Below are 18,947 nucleotides of genomic sequence, written 5' to 3'. Positions count from 1 at the left end.
TCCGGAAGTTTTTGCCATCTGGTTTTCTTTGACGAATAGTTCTGGTTTTGACGAATCTGGTTTTCTTTGACGATAGAAATGGGACGAGCGCGGCCGGGATTTAACCCGCTACCTCCGGGTCAGCAGGCGAGCACCGTAACCACTCTACCACCGAGGCGGGTCACGTTCTGAGTGCAATGCTCTTTCTATAGCGCTGGTTGTTTCGCCGAGCAACTGCTGCATGTTCACCTAAACTGACTAGGAGTACGATCGCCGAGGTTCGTGTCCTGAAGCAGTTGCTGCAGTCGCCTTGGTTCGGGATGCGTAATTCGAAGAACGAGAGTTTTTTTCGAAGTAGCATATGTACTATCGCGCTCAGTATGAGCTACATCACGCGAGCGCGTGGCCAAGCATTCTGCAAGGTTGTACAGTGGCGCCGATAATGGCTTATTTTCGAGTTATCGGGAGAGAGTTTGGCTGTCCCTGCGAACGCGCATCGCCCCCACTTGCTTTCACCCTCGCCCTCGTTTTGCCCTGCGGTGATATCAGCCTCGAAAATGATAACATCTAGGGTGAGAGCAAGGAAGTGGGGGCGATGCGCGCTCGTAACAGCAGCTAAACCCTCTCCCGATAACTCGAAAATAAGCCATGATCAGCGCCACTGTACAACCTTGCAGATTGCTCGGTCACGCGCTCGCGGGATGTAGCTCATACTGAGCGCGATAGTACTTTCGGCAGCTGTTGCAAACACAAGATCTTATTAAATGCGGAGCATTTCTTTGCGAACCCAAGGCACTTTGATCATTTCTTTCTTTCTTTCTTCTTTCTTTCTTTCTTTCTTTCTTTCTTTCTTTCTTTCTTTCTTTCTTTCTTTCTTTGGGCTAACTTAGTGATTGCACTGTGCTGGATTACCGAGGATCCTAACAAGTGAAAATATTTCGTTCGCCATAAGGTAACGAACCGTGCTGACTTTTTGATAAAATGACTATCCGCCTGTCAATTTACAACTAAATCAGTCTAGTAGACCGAACACAAGTGGCTTGTGAAGGGAATGAATGGCCATCACGCCACATTCTTAACTCTACCAATCTTCCACTGAGCGTCGCGGGGGATCGTACTCATCGAGGAACACTTTGGAAAATCGACATGCCAACCGAATCATCAATTCTACATTCATTAATCGAGCCCTATCTTTCGAGGCTACACAGTATTACGGCTAGGGTACTACGATTCGCCTCGAAAATGAAGCGGAAGACAATGTCTCAGGGAGCCCTGACTGCTGAAGATTTACAAGCCGGCGAACTATATAGGACACAAATTCAGGAGCCCTTCCCTAATTAGGAAAATTGAGCATGCGAAGCTTGGCCTGGGCGTGACTGACCTACTACTTTCTTTTTCTTTCTTTCTCTCTCTCTTTCTTTCTTTCTTTCTTTCTTTCTTTCTCTCTTTCTTTCTTTCTTTCTTTCTTTCTTTCTTTCGTTACAGGTAGTGGCTGTCCCTGTAACGCAGTTCTCGGCCGGAATCGCCGTGGCGTCCTTTATGTTGCCGGCATTCGTCAGCTTCTAGAACGGCCGAAAAAAAGAAACATCACGCGATCAGGAAAACGCGTTTTAGGAATTCAACTTGCTCGAATTCGGAATTTTCCTGAAATGTGCAATTCCCAGTATCGACGTTAGGCGTTGTGCAGCATATCGCTTTTAGTTCGCCAATACGAAATATTGCAATGAAGCACTGCAAGTGCACATCTTCCCTTGTTTTTTCATCGTCGGTAGAACGCATTCATATGCTTCAGCTATGCTCACATTGGAGAAATATGGGAGCGAGGCCTAGTGTTCAAGGCACTCGCTTCCGAACCGCGGGGACCCGGCTTCAAACCCCAGTGATGGAGAGGAAATTTATTTGGTAAGCATTTAATTTTTTATTGGGTAGCTTTGGGTGACGATGGTTTTTTGGAACACCACCCGCTACACAGGTCAGTCAATACGAGCTCTGCTTGAAAAAGGTTCTAAGCTGAGCCCTTTTCTCAGGAAGTTAAGCCTATTTATAAATGAGCGCAGTAAGTAAGGGATTCTGTACTCCGGAACGCGACCTGCTTCCTCAACAAAGGAGTTCTTCGCGTCGCAGGACGTCTACAACTCATCAAAAAATCTCGCGAGGAAAAACATCCCATCGTCTTGGCAAAATACCACCACCGCAACTTCTCGTCGTGCGCAACCATCGCCAACGCCTTAAATATGCAGTTTAGGATACTCTCGTTCAAATGAGGGAAAGATTCCGGATAATACGAGGATGACAGCTCAATCACAAAAATCATCATTGGATGTACAGTGTGCCAATGTTCCAATGACAGACCTTTTTCGAAGTAACTGCGCCGTTACCATATGAAAAATTGACCGCTTCGAAACCTTTTCAAGTAACAGGACTACATTTTACCGGTCCCTTTACGTTAAATGTTTAGATGGCTACGCAACAATCTATATCTTCTTGTTCACGTACGCCACGTTTAGAGCTGTTGATCTCGAATTAGTCGAAGATATGACTGCCACAAGCTTTCGAAACGCCTTCCGAAGCTTCGTCTCACGGCAAGTACTTCTTTTTGTGATATATTCAGACAACGCCTTAGCGTTGAACAAGAACGAGAGAGCTCTCGAGACTGTGACAATAATTTTGTTGACGGAGAGAATGAAGTCTGTAGCTTCATCGCTAACCATTATATAAAATGGAAATTTATGGTTGGTCATTCAGCGTGGTGGGTCGGTTTTTACGAGAGATTTGTCATATCTGAGAAGCTGACGCTGAAGACGTGCGTCAAAAACATCTCATACAACGAAAAAGCTACAAACTACCTTAACTGAAGTAGAAGCAGTCATGAACTCCCGGCTAATCACAGACGTTAATGACCACTGTCGAGATCTGGAAGCGATCTCTCCGGCTCACTTTGTCGCAGTTCCAGACTTAAATCTTGCCGCGATCACAGTCCACAGTCGCCGTATGCTATCTATGTGGGATCAACGTTGGGAGCGTTGGTCTAAAGAACACCTCTCGGAGTTGAAAACAGCGCCACTTTGCAAATCAGCGACCTCGTCAGACAGACTTGAGAAATGCGACCTGGTTCTTCATTTTTTCAAGAGTCCAGGAAGCGCCGACATCTGTGGAACATTGTTCGAATAGAGAAGCTCTATAGAAAAAAGAATGAGAAGATTCTGTACCTTCAGACCACAGGGCGCAACTACTGTGAAGGTGAGACATTCATCACGTGGTCCGTCCATTTACACCAAGACCGCTCCAGTGCCGTAAAATGTCAAAAATGGATCATGTGAGCTGAGCTTGCAGGAATGTGACGATTTGCCACCGCTGTGCACAGCCACAGAATGCGGAATCCTGACCGAGCAACTGCCCTGAAATTTTCCAACTGCACTAGATCACACGAAGCCCCATCAATGAACTGTCCATTAGTGAAAAAAAAACATGGATGATCCCTCCGTCATAGGAATCGGTATAACACGAAAGTGAAACGTGTCTTCACAGAAGTAGTGCTTATTGTGTAGTGATATATGAGAGCTTGTACAATGTTTATTCGTGTTTGGCAGCTCTAGCACCGTTTGACGTGGATGCACCCATGTTGACAGCATGTCTCTATCGCGACGACTAACGCCCATGATCATTATTAAACCGTTGTGGTAGCTGACGGTGTGAACATATATTTGGACACAGCGAATCGTGAATCCCGCGTAAGGATGATATCAACGAGCTCATAATCAACACTGGTACACGGTATGCGCTTCTTCAAAGCGTCTTCAATTAAGGAGAGAAACGGAACGGTGTGCGCTTTCTAGTAATGGGTAGCCGACGCCTGTGCTCATGCATACATAACACACACTGCGCTTCAGCAACACGGCCGGGAGGTAGAGGTTCGTAGCCCGAGCCGCAAACGCGTGCGTCCCGCTGGCCTCTGTCTCGCAGGCGCGGCCCTCGCTCCACCAAGGCACGACATTCGCCCGTCGAAATCGCGTCCTTTCTGCAACGCATATTGCAGCAGTTTTGTTAGTCGGTGCTCTCGCAATTGAAACAGTCGGCCGCGGAGAAATCCCGTTGGTGCACGTGGAAACTGCAGTACTCCGATGAGCCGACGCACGCTAACACGAAGCCAAAGGCAATGAACGTAACTGCGTCAAGGGCGCCTCGGCGACGCCATCGCGGCCAGTCTACCTCTCTGGTATCGAGACGCTTCAACCATTACCTTCGATATCGCGTGCAGTCTCGGAGTAAGCGCTAGTAAGTATCGATCGTGAAGCATTACTTCTTTTCACATCTCACAGACGGCAGCAGCGCCCCGCTCCGCCCGCCACGAAAGAGAATGTGTGAAAGATATAAGGCGCGTTCGCGCCGTGTCTAGCATCATCCGAGTTAGCTTACTTGGTAGGGTATCGGGCGCTTGCCGTCGCGGCCGCAACCTCGTGGGCTCGATTCCCAGCGGGGTATCTTTTTCTTGGTTTTTTCTTTCTCACCTGTTGGCGTCCATTTTGTCAACGTCATATCCGTGACGGATGTACTTGGTGGACCCCGGCATAAAACACTTTCGTGTTAAAAGAATGGAGCGTCATGAAACGGATGGTACGGGACGGCTCAACACACGAAGAGGCTGCTGATGTTGAGAAATGAATACCGACGCTCGCGTCGGCGACGAAGATCTGAGTCTACTGCTGCCCAATCTGGACAGACGCAGCAATTGCCTACTTCGACAAACTGTCAGAGTTCTCTTAGGTGCCAGCTACCACCCCTGCCGTCACCACCACCGCCCAATGCGTCCCAATCGGAGAGCGGAAAAGATGCAGATGCTCTAAAGCGGCGGCGGATGTCGCGTGGCCCCCACTGCCACCACTACGCCCTCATAAACAGCCGATGCAGAATGCCCCGCAATGTCCTTCATCGTCCACAGATGATTGCCGCGACAAAAACGTACAAGTCCTCACTGTGTTGAGGTCTCTCATGACCACGATGCGCACTCTCCTCAATAGAATGACAACTCCGTCAGCTCAATGCGCTCTGCAATTTCTGGATTCCTTGGAGCCAGTCCTTGCAAGCCTTCTTTATTATCTTTCATTCTAGCCTATTATTAGACAACCGCAGAGAAACATATGTCGAAGTTTTCTTGGTTGTGGCTGTCTGTGTGGGCGCATTACATGTTCTGCCTTGCCTCCTTGTAGCTATACTCTTTTCCCCTCCTCCCCCCGTGTAGGGTAGCTCACCGGGTACAAGCTGTTAACCTCCCTGCCTTTCCTTCGCCTTTATCTCGCTCTCGCCCTTTGGGATCGGCATCATACAGTATACAAGGGTATCCCTCAGCTATCCACCTGTCTGAGTGTCTGTGAGAAGCGAAATAGGTGAGTTTATTGGGGTGATTTTAATCATTGCAATTTTAGTTTTATGGAAGAGAATGATTCTTGCAGTTCCCAGTGAGGGCTGTCTTCTCATTTGGTCATACGGCAGCTTCCTCGTCGAAGTTTCCCGTTTGGGGGGAGCTTCAAAAACTAAATTTCTTGCCTAAAACAAAAATTGAGATGATGAAACTTGACATATCATAATAACTATTTATTTGCTTTCAATTAAAAGTGTAAACCTAATTTTTAATTAGGGCACCACGTGGTGTAAATTGCGTCTCAGTGTGGACCAAAATGACGTTTGCCTCAAATTTCTTATCTTTGCTCGTAAAATTTAGAAACATCAGTCGTCTCAAAATTTTTTTATGCGAAATTACCTTCTGTGAAATAAGTATCCATTACTCGGATATTCATACATAGAGTAATATAATAAGGGAAGAAATGCTAACAGAACAGTTTGCCAAATTTTCTGGACGCGTATAGACTATGTTACGTAAGGGCAAGGCATATGGACGCCACCATCATGGGCTGTTAAACGAATGTTTTCTTGTTTTTGTATTCCGTGACGCGAACTTATAAAGCCAGGAAACGCCGAATGCACCAACCCAACAGTTTTCATGAGTATACGTCCGCCGTAGCGCTGTTCGCTTAGTTGTTCAAGATAAAACACGGCAAGGTTAACAGCCCAGCATGGCGGCACCGAAACCCGTCCGTCAAATAGTCCATACAAAAGAAAAATTGCAGTAATAATAGTGAGTTTCGAACACCTTACACACGAGGAATTATACTCTCAGAATGATTTTGCAAGAAACAACACTTAGACAACATTATGAGGAATTCGGAACGCTCCCATGTGACCAAAAATATTTTTCTCTTCGAAGTAATTTAGCAATTGGTTGTTTTCAATGCACGAAATTATCACGATTTTTTTCGAATACGATTGCGATGGTCGCCAAAATGGCTGGGTCGCTGGGCGTGCAATGACGCAGCTGATCTTGAAGAAATTACGGAGAGTCACCCGCGTAAAGTAGTCTCGTTTGGCCTCCTTACCTGGCAGGCACGTTATCCCATAGGAGCTTGACCTATTGTATTTCTAAGGTTGGCACTGAAGATGACATTTTTCTAGAAGTATCTGCATGCCTTTATGGATTGTCGTCTCCTTGCCTAAGCACCTTGCAAATGAATAATTATGCATAGAAAACAGGAAGATCGATTGTAAATGAGCAAGTCCATGTGGTCGGTCGAAATAAAGCTTCTAAAACATATCAAAAACATAAACCGGCTACTGTCTCTGTTTTCATCGAGCATCCATGCGTTGTCCTCGCGCGATTCGTACAGGTGCGCGTGGCCAGCTGGCTTTCTGCCGCATAGAAGACTCGCCGCGGCATACAGCTGAGTATCATTTCGCGAGAGTCCTTTCCACTCAAGTAAGTTTAATTGTTATGCCACAGTCGTGCTGTTCATGTACGACCGTCGTATTAAGTTTATGTATATTGGAAAGCTTAAGTCCAATATCTAGTGTCAGAGCACAAGGTGCACGCTACACTCGTTCCAACAAAAAATATTGGCACCCCACAATGATGAGAATGAATATAGCCTAATAATTGGACCATGGGAGTGCTGCACTCGTTGTCGGAGGTCAAGTGCAGTGATCAGTGAAGCATTTTTGGTTGCGTTATGGGAATATCTTTCACAATTCGGAAGTGTGTAAGAGAAAAACCATTTTTCCTGTAGCGCTTGTCCATCAAACAAGGTAAAACATTTTCTTTATATAAATGAGCCCGTGCGCCTAGTGCACATGCACAGCTGTCCAGAATTCACAATCTAGCTCCGTCTTACGTGATTGTTCTAGATTTCTATTCAGCTCACAAGCAGCCAATGTAGTTTGCATGGTCAAAATGTATCATATGGCAATGTTCGCATTGGCGGGGAATTTCATCGGGTGATCAATAATCTCCGCTATCCGATATTGCACGATCTGCCAGCTACACTCAACTAACACACGACATGAATTGATGATGCTGCAATCAGCTGAATTATCCTATAATTAATTATACCCACATTTTCTTCGTATAAATTCAACAATAGAATATTAGTGTACTAATATCGGTTCACACTTCATTTGCTTATACTCATATTGTATTTCTGTTCATTGCGCGACCCATTACGCCTCCTGCAGTAACTCACAAGACAGTAACTACGCTATAGGCTGACGCAGTTCTGTTTCAGTTAGCTCTTTTCCAAGGAATATTATCCACAAGCAGGATTTTAATCTTTTACTCAGCGGCGCTACGTGATTCAGGATATTTTGGTTTGGAAGAAATGAAGAGTAATACTGAATAGCTTACTTCTGTGTTAAAATTATTACAATAGAAAGGCCTGGAATCTCTTTGTCTTCTTATATTTGGGACTATCCGCCTCGGTGGTGTAGTCGTTATGTTGCTCGATGGCTGATCCGAAGGTCGCGGGATCGAACCCCGGCCGCGTATTTTCGATGGACGCGAAAACACTTGAGGCCCTTCCACTTAAATTTGCGTGCATCTCAAAGAACCCTCATATCCTCGTTTTGGCCCGTTAACCCTCGCAGTTAGTGTAATTAGGACCCAAAAGTGCCCACACATGAGCAACAGCTAGCATAGAAGTAACCAAGTTTCAAAATTAAAAATCTAGGTCTTATATAATAGCAGATCAATGCGCAGTTCCAAGTATATGAAATCACCTGTACATCCTCGTAGAAGCAGCACTTTCTTGCTTGAACACTATTGTAATGAACCGTCGTGTCCGCAGTAGGTGGACGCGTTCTTTGTGCAGCTCCAGACATATTTATATGCGTGAAAGGGGCCGCTCTACAAAGACGCGCGAAAAAGCAGCTGATACGACAAAGCTCATTGTAATACGTATGAAACGAACTCGCGTTTCATCGCACAATATCTTCATCATCAGGACTCAAGCACCGCTAATATTGACATTCCAGGCCTTCAGCGATTTGTGCGTAAATGTCTACACCAAAGGTCATCTTGTTGATTAGTGTGGTGGTTGGAATTAATGGGATCGGCGTTTACGACCTCAAGTGCGTAAGTACACTAATTTTTCATATAAACTTTATTTATTTGTACATACTGACAATGAATCATAACAGGAGGGCATGTATAGTAGTTGAATACAGAAACAGCGCGAATTGCAATACATTGGCAACAACAAGGCCTGCTCTGAAAGCGCAGAACACACACAGCGAAAGCTCGAAGTGCAGCGTTTCTAGAGCCCGTTATAAACTCTCTTCGGACTACTGATACAGGTACACTAGCGAGGTACCCACTACGCCATAAATCATAATTTTTGTGAAGTTGGGATGCACCCACAACGCCAATATTTGTCATTCGGCGGAGAAGCGAGGTACCATCTGCGCATCTATAAGGCACTATGTGTACGTTGTCGATGCCACGGCTGATGACGATGAAGAATTATGACTGAGCCCTTTCCAATGGGTTGGAAGCTTTAAACGGTGCCGACCCACTAGTCATGTAATTGGCATTGTGTGACGCCCGGTCGTTATTTCACTCCCCCACCACGCTTTATAACATAAGTTAACGTGAGAACGAGAGAGAGAGAGGGAAATAACTTTATTGAGACCCTGAAAAAATGGATGATGGGAGCCTTATGGGCTACCTTGGCAACCAATACAAATGCACTTGCGAGGAACCCACTGCGCTATCAATCATCATCATTTTTGTGAAGTAGGGAGGCAGCCACTATGCCATTTTTCGTCATTCTGCGTAGAACCGTGCCGCCCGCTAAACACCTGTGAGGCACTGTGTGCGCTTTGTTGATGCTGTGACGATGAAGAATTATGGAAGATCCTTTTGTAATGGGTCGGAACCATTCGACAACCCACTCGCTGCGCAGTTGGCATTGTGTGACACCTGATTACAGAATTCGCGCTGCGTTGACGCCTGGTGGTTGCTTTACTCTGCTACCACGCTATATTACATATGGTTTCTTCGGGACATGAAGACTGTGTAGGGTCTTTTTGCAAGGCAATTTTAAGCACCGACATGGCTTTGAGGTATAATACTGGGATCCCGCGCAGAGGGCCCGTGTTCGAGCCCCGTTCCATCCGGGATATTTTTCTAATTTAATTTTTTATATTTCGCGCAGTAGCGGTTACGGGGAGACCGGCGGCGGCGGCGGACAACTACGGCGCCGAAAAAAACGGCCGTTGTTGTGATCTCATAACAGCTTTCGCTGTAATAGGCGCAAAACAAGAGCGATTAGTAGCATGATGTATCTAACGATAAACAGGTTCGCATAGTGAAAGAAAAACACAGTGAAAGAAAAAGAAAGAGAAAGAAAAAGCAACGTGAGACCCAAGTTTTAGCACTTTTACACAGCGGTGCTGCAGCGCGAGAAGACACATGCATGCTGTGGCACATCAAGTATTGCAACATAAAAATACGACCAACAACAAATCCAATAAGAGCGAGGTTCCCTTTCAAGTGCAGTTTAGAACTGCGCTAGTGGTGGGCTTTCTGTGATACATAGGGGAGGGTTTTCCATTCTCTTATGGTCAATGGAAAAAAATCAACTTTTGAAACAGCCTGTATGGATGATCATTTGTATATATTTATGTCTGGTAGGCCGTGCTTGTACTTCGTTGTATCGATATTTACGTTGTTATGCATAACGAAGTATATGAATATCAGTCTAGCTATTTCATATATGCGTTAAATAGTACCTATGGCAGCAGTTTCCATCTAGACAGTAGGTGATTCATGTGGCCCATACCTGTTAAAATGATCATGATTGCCTTTCTCTGTACGCATTAGAGTTCACCGATGTCTCGTTTAGTAAAAGGGAACCATACAATGGTTACGTATTCAAATGTACGTCTAGTAAATGCTTTATAAGCCAACAGTTTAGTAACAATGGGGGCTAATCGAAGGCGGCGTCGGATGAAAAAGCCCCACGACCCTGGTTGACTGTTCATATTTGTTTACAACATGGCAGTGCCCTCGAGCGTTTCGTTGGAACGGCTCTCTAGAAATGCCAACGAGGTACTGACGAGAAAACAAATTCTTCTGTGAGATAACCAACATCGAGATGCAACTCTTGCTGCGTTCACACACGACATAACTAAGGTGCAGCTATGTATCGTAGACATTATTTACCACTTATACTGCAATATTTATTCAGTACTTATTAAACGCCTGCCTATTATTTGTTTCAATGCACTTCCCGGGGCAAGAAATTTAATCATAATGGTGCACGTGAGGAAACTTTTCTTTCAACATCTGAAGCATTGTATGCTCGCTGAACATTCGAATAGCGACGTGGAAGGTGCGACATATGTTGCACGTATAATAGGCGACCACCAAAGCTGCAGTTAGGCATGCCTGGAGTGTGTACAGAGCTCTCTAAAACAATTTGTCTGGGAGCATTTTTTATATTCTTTTTATCTCTATATCGCTAAGCTCGTTTCTTTCTTTATTTTGATGTATTCAGGTTTCATCCATAAAAACTGTCAGCAACGCTCTGCGCCGACGGCGTTGCAATGTTCGGGAAGCTTCGTGATTGTTTGAGACCATCCTGTTAAGATTACGCGCAGGACACGAACAGCCAAGAGAGAGAGAGAGAGAGAGATTTATTTATAGAAAGGCAGAGAGGTCGGCCTGAGGGATAGTATGCTCTAGCCTGCTACTCTACACCGGGGGTAGGGAAAGGGGAGAAAAAAGAATGATGGATGACGATGGTAGCACAACTGTGGTCATAAGAGCGCTCGCAGCTTTCCTACAAGCCACTGGACTGGATGCGCGGCTATAGCACTGCACCACCTAGACGGGACTGTACATACTCACCTCCCTTACTTACCATCGAAAATCAAGTTTATTCTAGAGCTTACGCGAGCACCAGCGATAGGAATGTTCAATGACTGGTGTATAAAAAACCACGCATTCCAGCGGTGATTATATCACCGACGGCCGACGGTCTGTTCGCCGCTATCAGCGTACAGCATGCATTGCTTGGACCTTGTCTTTTCATTTTCCGGGCACAAGCTCACCCGAAGAAAGAGCCGCCGGCTGCTGCCTTCTTCCACGTCACGACAACGTGACATCTGGTGGAGGTGCTGTTTCGTTCGTGATCCGGACGCCCCCGAGAAGCCCTCACTCAAGACCAAGCCGCGAAGAAGCCGATGCTAAAGAAAACCCGGGTTGTTGAGCAAGCTCAGGCAGAAGGGACTACAGCCAGATTTCGGGCTACTTCTCGAAACCACCAGGCAGCCCCACACCACGATATCGACCGGTGAGTTGATGACAGCCACTGTATACCGCCTGTGGCGGCGGTCATGCACCAGCCCAGAGGGCCGCCGATCTTCCCTGGATCACCATGGGAGAATCCAGAAAGCTGGCTGGAGGCATATGACCGGGTCGCCACGTTCAACAACTGGGACAGTGACGAGAAGCATGTGTATTTCGCCTTTGAAGGTCGCGCAAGAACCTGGTTCTAGAGCCGACAGCCCAGGCTAACAACCTGGGAGCTCTTCCACACCGCATGCCTTGGTACATTTACGAACGGGATTCGCAAAGAAAGGACCGAAACCGTGTTGGAGACCCGTGTACAGCTGCCGAACGAAAATGTGAGGTTGTACACCGAAGCAATTGATTGGTGTATTTCGCAAGGCCGACAACGCTATGTCTGAGGAAACAAACGTTCGCTTCTAGATGCGAGGAGTGAGGGAAGAAGACGGTCTCGAAATTTCTTACGGAGGCCAAAGTGATCGAAAAGGTACTTGAGGTGCGTACCAGACAGTACAACCGGCCCATGCCGACGACGACTTACGGGAAGCTTCAAGCGCAGCCTTCCGACGACCTAGACGAGACCATCAGAGCGAGCATGCGGGAAGAGCTGCGGAAATTGTTGCCATCCTCGCAGCCTCAAGTGGACTCGATTGCTGACGTCGTACGCCGGGAAAGTCAGGAATCACTGGGAGCACCTCAAACAGTGCAGCCTGAGCTACAAGTGATATGCTACGCTACCGCACTCCGCCGCAACGCTCGTCCACGCCCGCGCCAGGGCTCTACACTGCCGCAGTCCCGCCGCCAGCGGCCACCGCCGATTCCATAGGACCCACCTGTCGCTCAGCGCTACTTTCCGAGGAATGCCGTCATTTGGTGCACCCCCGACCACCGTTCGCTTTCCTACCACTGTTGAGAAGCCGGTCACACATACCGCCGCTGTCTCAAGATAGGACTGCGGGGATTTTCCATCAAACCGCCACGTCCAGAACGACGTGAACGGTCACGTGACATCGCAGACTCGCAGGAACGCAGGGCACACCCAGACGACCTTCCAGATCGCTGTCGTCATGCCGCTAAGTCTCTCCCCAACTCGGGGCCGGTCCCCTTTCCCGTACTCGGAAAACTAACGGCAGCAACCGATGGAGGTGCAGTTGCTGTTCGTCGTGGCAACGAAGATCATCCGCCGCCGACGACAACGGTGCGACAAAATCATGCGACAACGCTGCGACGAATTCCGAGATCCAGAAAGATGGAGGTCTCCAAGTAACGCCGACGGGAATCTGCACAGCGAGAGTCACCATTAACAACCGGATTTATCCCGCGAGCTTCGTAGTCCTACAGCTTTGCTCGAGATGTGTCATCCTTTAAGGACTCCTAAATTAAAAATCCATAGTGGAGTCATCGACCTGAGATTCGAGTCGACAACATTGTCCACAGAAAACGCACTACCACCGCACACGCCAACAGAAAAACACGCCTTGAATGTGCAGGAAGACCAAGTCGCCATTCCCCTTCGCTCCAGCGTCATCATTTCCGTCGGAACTCGGAAATCAGCACGCCAGGAAGGCATCGTGGAAGGCGACCAGCAGCTGTTGATCAACCACGAGATTTGCGTCGCAAGAGGAATAGCCGAGCTGCGTCGAGGGAAACCAACGGTGATGCTTACAAATTTCAGCCACGAGTGCAAGCATGTCAACAAATGCACGACGGTCGCCTACATCGAAAAAATTGTGGAAGCCAGCAATCCTTTCTCCCTAACAGATTCTACCGAACCTACTACGACGAACCAAGCTCATCAACCAGCTTTCCACGTCAATCCGAGCCTTCAAAAGCTTAATAAAGAACAGCTCAAAACCCGGTTCCTGCGATTCAAGGACTTCGTTCCGTCGTTTCCCAGAATTCCACAGACATCATTCGCGAAAAATCGCAATACTACCGAAGACTATGCCAGTCCGCTCCGTCAGAGTTCGTGGGTGTCTCCCGTGGTGTCAGTGAAGGATGATGAACCCTACGTTTTTGCGTCGACTATCGTCGCCTGAACAAACTCACAAAGAATGACGTGTACCCTCTCCCACGGACAGACGACGCCCTGGATCCGCTCAACAACGCGAAGTACATTTCAGGAATGGACCGCAAGACCAGCTACTGACAAAACAAAGTCGACGAGAGAGGCAGAAAAAATATGCCTTTACAAAAGCAGACGGCCTGTTCGAGTTCAAGGTCATGTCCTTTGGCCTTCGTTCGGCACCTGCGACTTTCCAACGCGTTATGAATACAGTAATGGTCGGATTGAGGTGCCAGACGTGCCTCATGTACTTGGACGATGTCGTTCGATAACCAGCTGTGGCGCCTTGAAACTTCGATAAACACCTTCGGCGCCTTGAAGTTGTACTACAAGCAATCAAGACCTCCAGAGTCACGTTCAAGCCAGAAAAGTGCCGCTTCGCGCACGAGGTGCTCTTGTTCTTAGGCCACGTGATTAGCAAGTCTGCAGTTCATCCCGACCGGCGGAAAACAGCTGCCATCGCTGACCTCACGCCACCCGCGGACAAAACGGCCGTACGCCGATTTGCTCGGCTTGTGCGCCTTTAAAAGACGCTTCGTCAAGTAAATTTCACGGATCGCCGAGCCATTAACTTACCGCACGAAGTCCGGCTTGCAATTCAAGTGGGAAACGGAGCGAGTCGAACCGTTTCAAGAAGAGAAACAGGGCCTATAGACACCTCCGATACTTGCGCATTTTGATGAATACGCCGATACGGCAATCCACACCGGCGCAAGCAGCGTAGGGCTCGAAGCCGCCCTTGTGCAGAGGAGTGACGGACTCGAAAGGGTTATCAGTTATGCTAATCGGTCGCTATCGCAGGTGGAAACCAACTGTGCCACAACAGAAAGGTAGCGCCTTGCCATATTCTGGGCTACATCCAAGTGTCGCCCCTCCCTCTACGGCCCGCCAATCGAATTTGTAAGCGACCACCATGTCTTGTGTTGGCTAGCTACCTTGACGGACCCGTCAGGTCGCTTAGCACGATGAAGTCTGAGCTTTCAAGAATTCGGCATTACTGTCGTTTACAAGTCCGGATGAAAACACTCTGACGCCGAATGCCTGTTTCGCCACCCCGTCGACCCGCAGGCTCAGGAGGATCCCGATGACGGCGGCTTCTTGGGAATCACAAGTGCCGACGACTTCGCTGAACGAGAGCGAGCCCACCCGGAACTTAAGTGCCGTATGGAACACGTCGAGGGCAGGGCAAGACGGACGTTGTTTCGAAGGCATTCAAGCGAGTACTGGCGTCGTTTTTCTTGCGGAATGGTCTCCTTCTAAAGAAGACCTTTTCGTCACTTCGAACCAACTAGCACCACTAGCTTCTTCTACTGGTGACGTCACGGCCAGCGCTGGCGATAACAGAAAAGCCCTGAGAGGAGCACGATATCGTTTTGTTTCCTTTTCTTGTGGCTCGTCCGCGGCGCATATCGATGCCACGATTGGCACTGTTGATCATGACGGTTTTATGAACTTGATGCGCGAGTTTGCTCAAAATATAATAAAAATATATTGGAGGTGCTTCAGGTGCCATTTAAGAGGGAATCTCACTGGAACACGCGTTTCCTGGAGAGTTCACTTCTTTGTCAGAGGAGCAATAGTTGCTGCCCTGAAGAAGAAAATTCTACGCGTCTAAACGCTGGTTCCCGTTACACTCCTGGTTCAAATATTTTGCGGTTCTATATAAATGAGTTACGAACAATACTCCCTCCCTCCATCTTCTTCTTCAAACGCAGCCTCTGATTGCAAAAGCGCCTGCCCTGCGCTACTGAAACCGTTACCTTTGGTTAAAATGGTTGCGGTATTCGTTCGCGGGCCTGATACAGGCGGACTCATTCGCGGTGGTGGTAGTTGCGTTTCGAAGAAATGAAGATGTTAAGGGGCTGCGTAAACTCCGCTGCCAGTTCATATTGAAGAACCTCAGATGCTGAAAATTACCTGCGGCTTCCACTGTGGCGTGTTTGATAATGGTATTCGAACGTAATACCGTAGAAATTATTATTTAATCATTGTTCAGCTATTATTGCTACATGCTTGTTTGTTGCAATTTCCGAGCCACTACGTGCTGTGAATGCAAGAGATTGTTTCCTGCCTTTTGGCGATCACTATAACGGCACGGGTACCGAGTAACACTCCTTGCTATCTTCTACACCACTGTGTCCAGCGCCAGTGCGACTTGTCCGATAACCGTGATAGAAATAAATTATAAAAAAGAATAAAATGGGTTAAGCAAAGTGCTGTAGATGATAGAGTGGGCAATAAGGTGCGTTATAAATAAACTTGAAGCCATTAAACCAGTAAAAATTAGTATAAATAGCAAATACGGCCATTATTGGGTTCTCTGCGGCACCTGACGGATCAGATGTGAGGCACGCGCTTCTTTCTAGGTGGCTGCGTAAACCCGCGAAACATAACGTTCACCTAAGGAACAACCATGGCACAAGAACCCCGAAAACGTACCTAAAGGAGATGGAATCGGTTATAAGCTGTCGGTTTTATATGATGGAGTGGACTTTAAGATATGCCATAACTTAGATTATCATAAAGGCCCGTGAACGTCTTGCGTGTTGACCTCACATTGCCCTCGCCGCACGCTCTATCTCGTTCCTCACTGCCGTTGCGCGAACTTTGTGCCTGGTTACGCAGCGTTCGGCGCACGTACATCGCAGGACAGGACTAGCACTGGGTGCATTTGTTCTTGCGCTCGCCAGGTGTCGCGTGCCTTGCCGTTGCTCCTCCCGCCCACATATAAGAGGACGCCTGCTTACGCCACCACTTGCTCTTTTGGGTACGCCGCGGAACGACTGAAAGAGGGGTATTTGGCTCACTAGCGTCGAACGCGGGACGCCACCGATGTCTCCTTGAACACTAAGGACTACGCTGGGGTACAGGAACGCTAACCGGCGAGTGCCACTATCAGATACCTAAGTCAAGATAAAGTTCGCCTGCGGTAGCGCACTCCCCTTTGTCACATATCTTTTTTTTTTGGGTGGGGGGGGGCATTTTTTATTCGATGCTTACCTCCGTTTGTAATAGAAATGTTTGCTTTGATTGTATATTTAGTTCCTTGCTACGAATCAAAGGATTTGGATCCGTTACCGGAGTTTTGAAAGATGCACTGAGGGACAATGGCACACATGTATATATTATAGAGTAAGCAACCAGGGTCATGGAAAATATTTATTGACACAAACGTACAAGGTTTCCGGAAGATGGTAAGTTTGATTTCTTTAATGCCTTTGAGCAAACTGTAAAGTTTTCTCTTTTCTGGCGAACACTCAAGGAACTCTCTCAACCTTATCTTTCTGTTATTGTGATAGCAATTATATGGACACTCTCGGCAGGTTTTTGCCGTCACCGTTGCTGTCGCCGTCATGTCCCGGATATTTACATGTATGTATATACAGGGTGCTTCAAGAAATGTGTCCAACCTTCTCAAAAAAATCAGGAAAATGCGATATTTGCTCGGGGCTTTCAGAATTGATTTTTCTGTAGCGGCAGGAGTCTTAAGGTAGTTAAGGACATCATTTAGGATAGTAATTAAGAAAGTTAAATTAATTAACTTTTTATTTAGTGAAGTTAGGTGATTGTGTCAAATGGGAGAATTGAAGTTCTTCATGCGAGGAACCCGTCCGAGCTTTAGGATTTCGAAAAAGCGTCCTCTAGTAATTGTTGTGGCGTAATGAAATTCAACGAAATGCAACGGCTTTCAACAGCGAAAGCCATCGAATTCGGTTGAATTTCAATACTTCGCAATTATTACTAGATGCCACTTTTTCGAAATCTCAAAGTTGAGTTGGGTTTCTGGCATGAAGAGCTTCAATTCTCCCATTTGACACAATCACCTAACTCCACTAATTAAAAAGTTAATTAATTTAACTTTTTATATTACAGTCCGAAATAATTTCTTTAACCATCTTAAAATCTCTGCCACTACAGAAAAACCAATTCTGAAGGCAGCAATCAAATATCGCATTTTCCTGAGTTTTGAGAAGGTTGGACACATTTCTTGAAACACCCTGTATAAATAAAAGCCATAAAAAAATAATCAGAAGAAAAAAATCCGGCAGATCCCACGCGCAGTGGGAATCGATGTAATGCGAAGCAGCCAGCAGAGAGCTGCATGCAACGCCTTGTTTCTCTCCGAGGAAAATGAAGTCATTCACATCATGCCATCGAGTTAACTATATGACCTATGTTTGTCATGCATGCATGTATGTGCGATATTTTATATAATGAAACGTATATTCTGGTACGGTATTTACTCGAATTTAAGCCGATGTGTCTTTTTCTGAAAAAAAAAACGATGTGCGAAAGTGGGGGGGGGGGGTGGCTTAGGTTCTGGCACAATGATTAAGTTTTTTTCTTTTTGCTTTCGGGGGTCGGCTTAGAATCGGGGCCGGTCTAGATTCGAGTAAATACGGCATATACAATGCATGGCCTATCATTTTCGTTCGTCGTAGACTTACGTCAAGCAATACCAGTTTTGGTATATATCAAGGCAGGAAAACGGCCGCGAGTAAATCATGCTGTACAGGGATTGCATGTCATGATTGTCATGTCACCACTTGCCATTAGTTTTCATCATACAGTCGCGTCGCCCAATACCAATATTGGTGTATGTCAAGCTAGGGAAATAGCCGCGAGCAGACCATGAACGTGGCATGTAAATCAAGCCCTCCACGACATGCATGTCATAATTTTCACGTTACCAACTGTCATTTATGTTCATCACACAGTCACGTCACGAAATACCAGTTTTGGGGTATACCACGCCAGCGAACCGGCCGCTAGGGCACCATGAGCGTGGCTTGTAAATCATGCTCTACATGACATTCATGTCATGATTGTCATGTTACCACCTGTCATTTATGTTCATCATACAGGCACGTCACGCAATACCAATTTTTGTGTAGATCAAGCCAGCGAAACGCCCGCCAGCGGTTCATGAGCATGGCATGTAAATCATGCTGTAAATCACATGCGTGTGATGGTTTTCATGTTACCACCTGTGATTTGTGTTCTTCATGCAGTCACGTCGTGGAATACCAAATTTGGTACATGTGAAGATAGCGAAACGGCCGCAAGCGCACCATGAGCGGGGCATGTATGTCATGGAGTAAATGACATGCGTAATGATTTTCATGTTACCACATGTCATTTATGTTCGCCATATAGAAATATCTTGTCGTATCAATTTTAGTACATATCCGTCTAAATAAACGGCCGCGAGCGTCCGGAGACCATGTC

General features: G+C 46.8%; 1 long non-coding RNA gene across 2 annotated transcripts in view; it reads left to right on the top strand.

Annotated features, from left to right (window-relative positions):
- Positions 1–6,687: 6,687 nt before the first annotated feature.
- Positions 6,688–18,947, top strand: part of LOC119373740 (uncharacterized) — a 40,778-nt gene continuing 28,518 nt past the window's right edge. The window contains exons 1-3 of one of the 2 annotated variants that reach the window (XR_005179960.2): positions 6,688–6,787; positions 8,335–8,434; positions 16,761–16,912. This is a non-coding gene — a long non-coding RNA (uncharacterized LOC119373740). The other variant, XR_005179961.2, reaches the window with a different exon arrangement.

Source organism: Rhipicephalus sanguineus, chromosome 11 (genome assembly GCF_013339695.2).
Source record: "Rhipicephalus sanguineus isolate Rsan-2018 chromosome 11, BIME_Rsan_1.4, whole genome shotgun sequence".
NCBI classification, from domain to species: domain Eukaryota; kingdom Metazoa; phylum Arthropoda; class Arachnida; order Ixodida; family Ixodidae; genus Rhipicephalus; species Rhipicephalus sanguineus.
The sequence above is the reverse complement of the archived record's forward strand: the minus strand, read 5'-3'. Positions and strand labels throughout refer to the sequence as shown.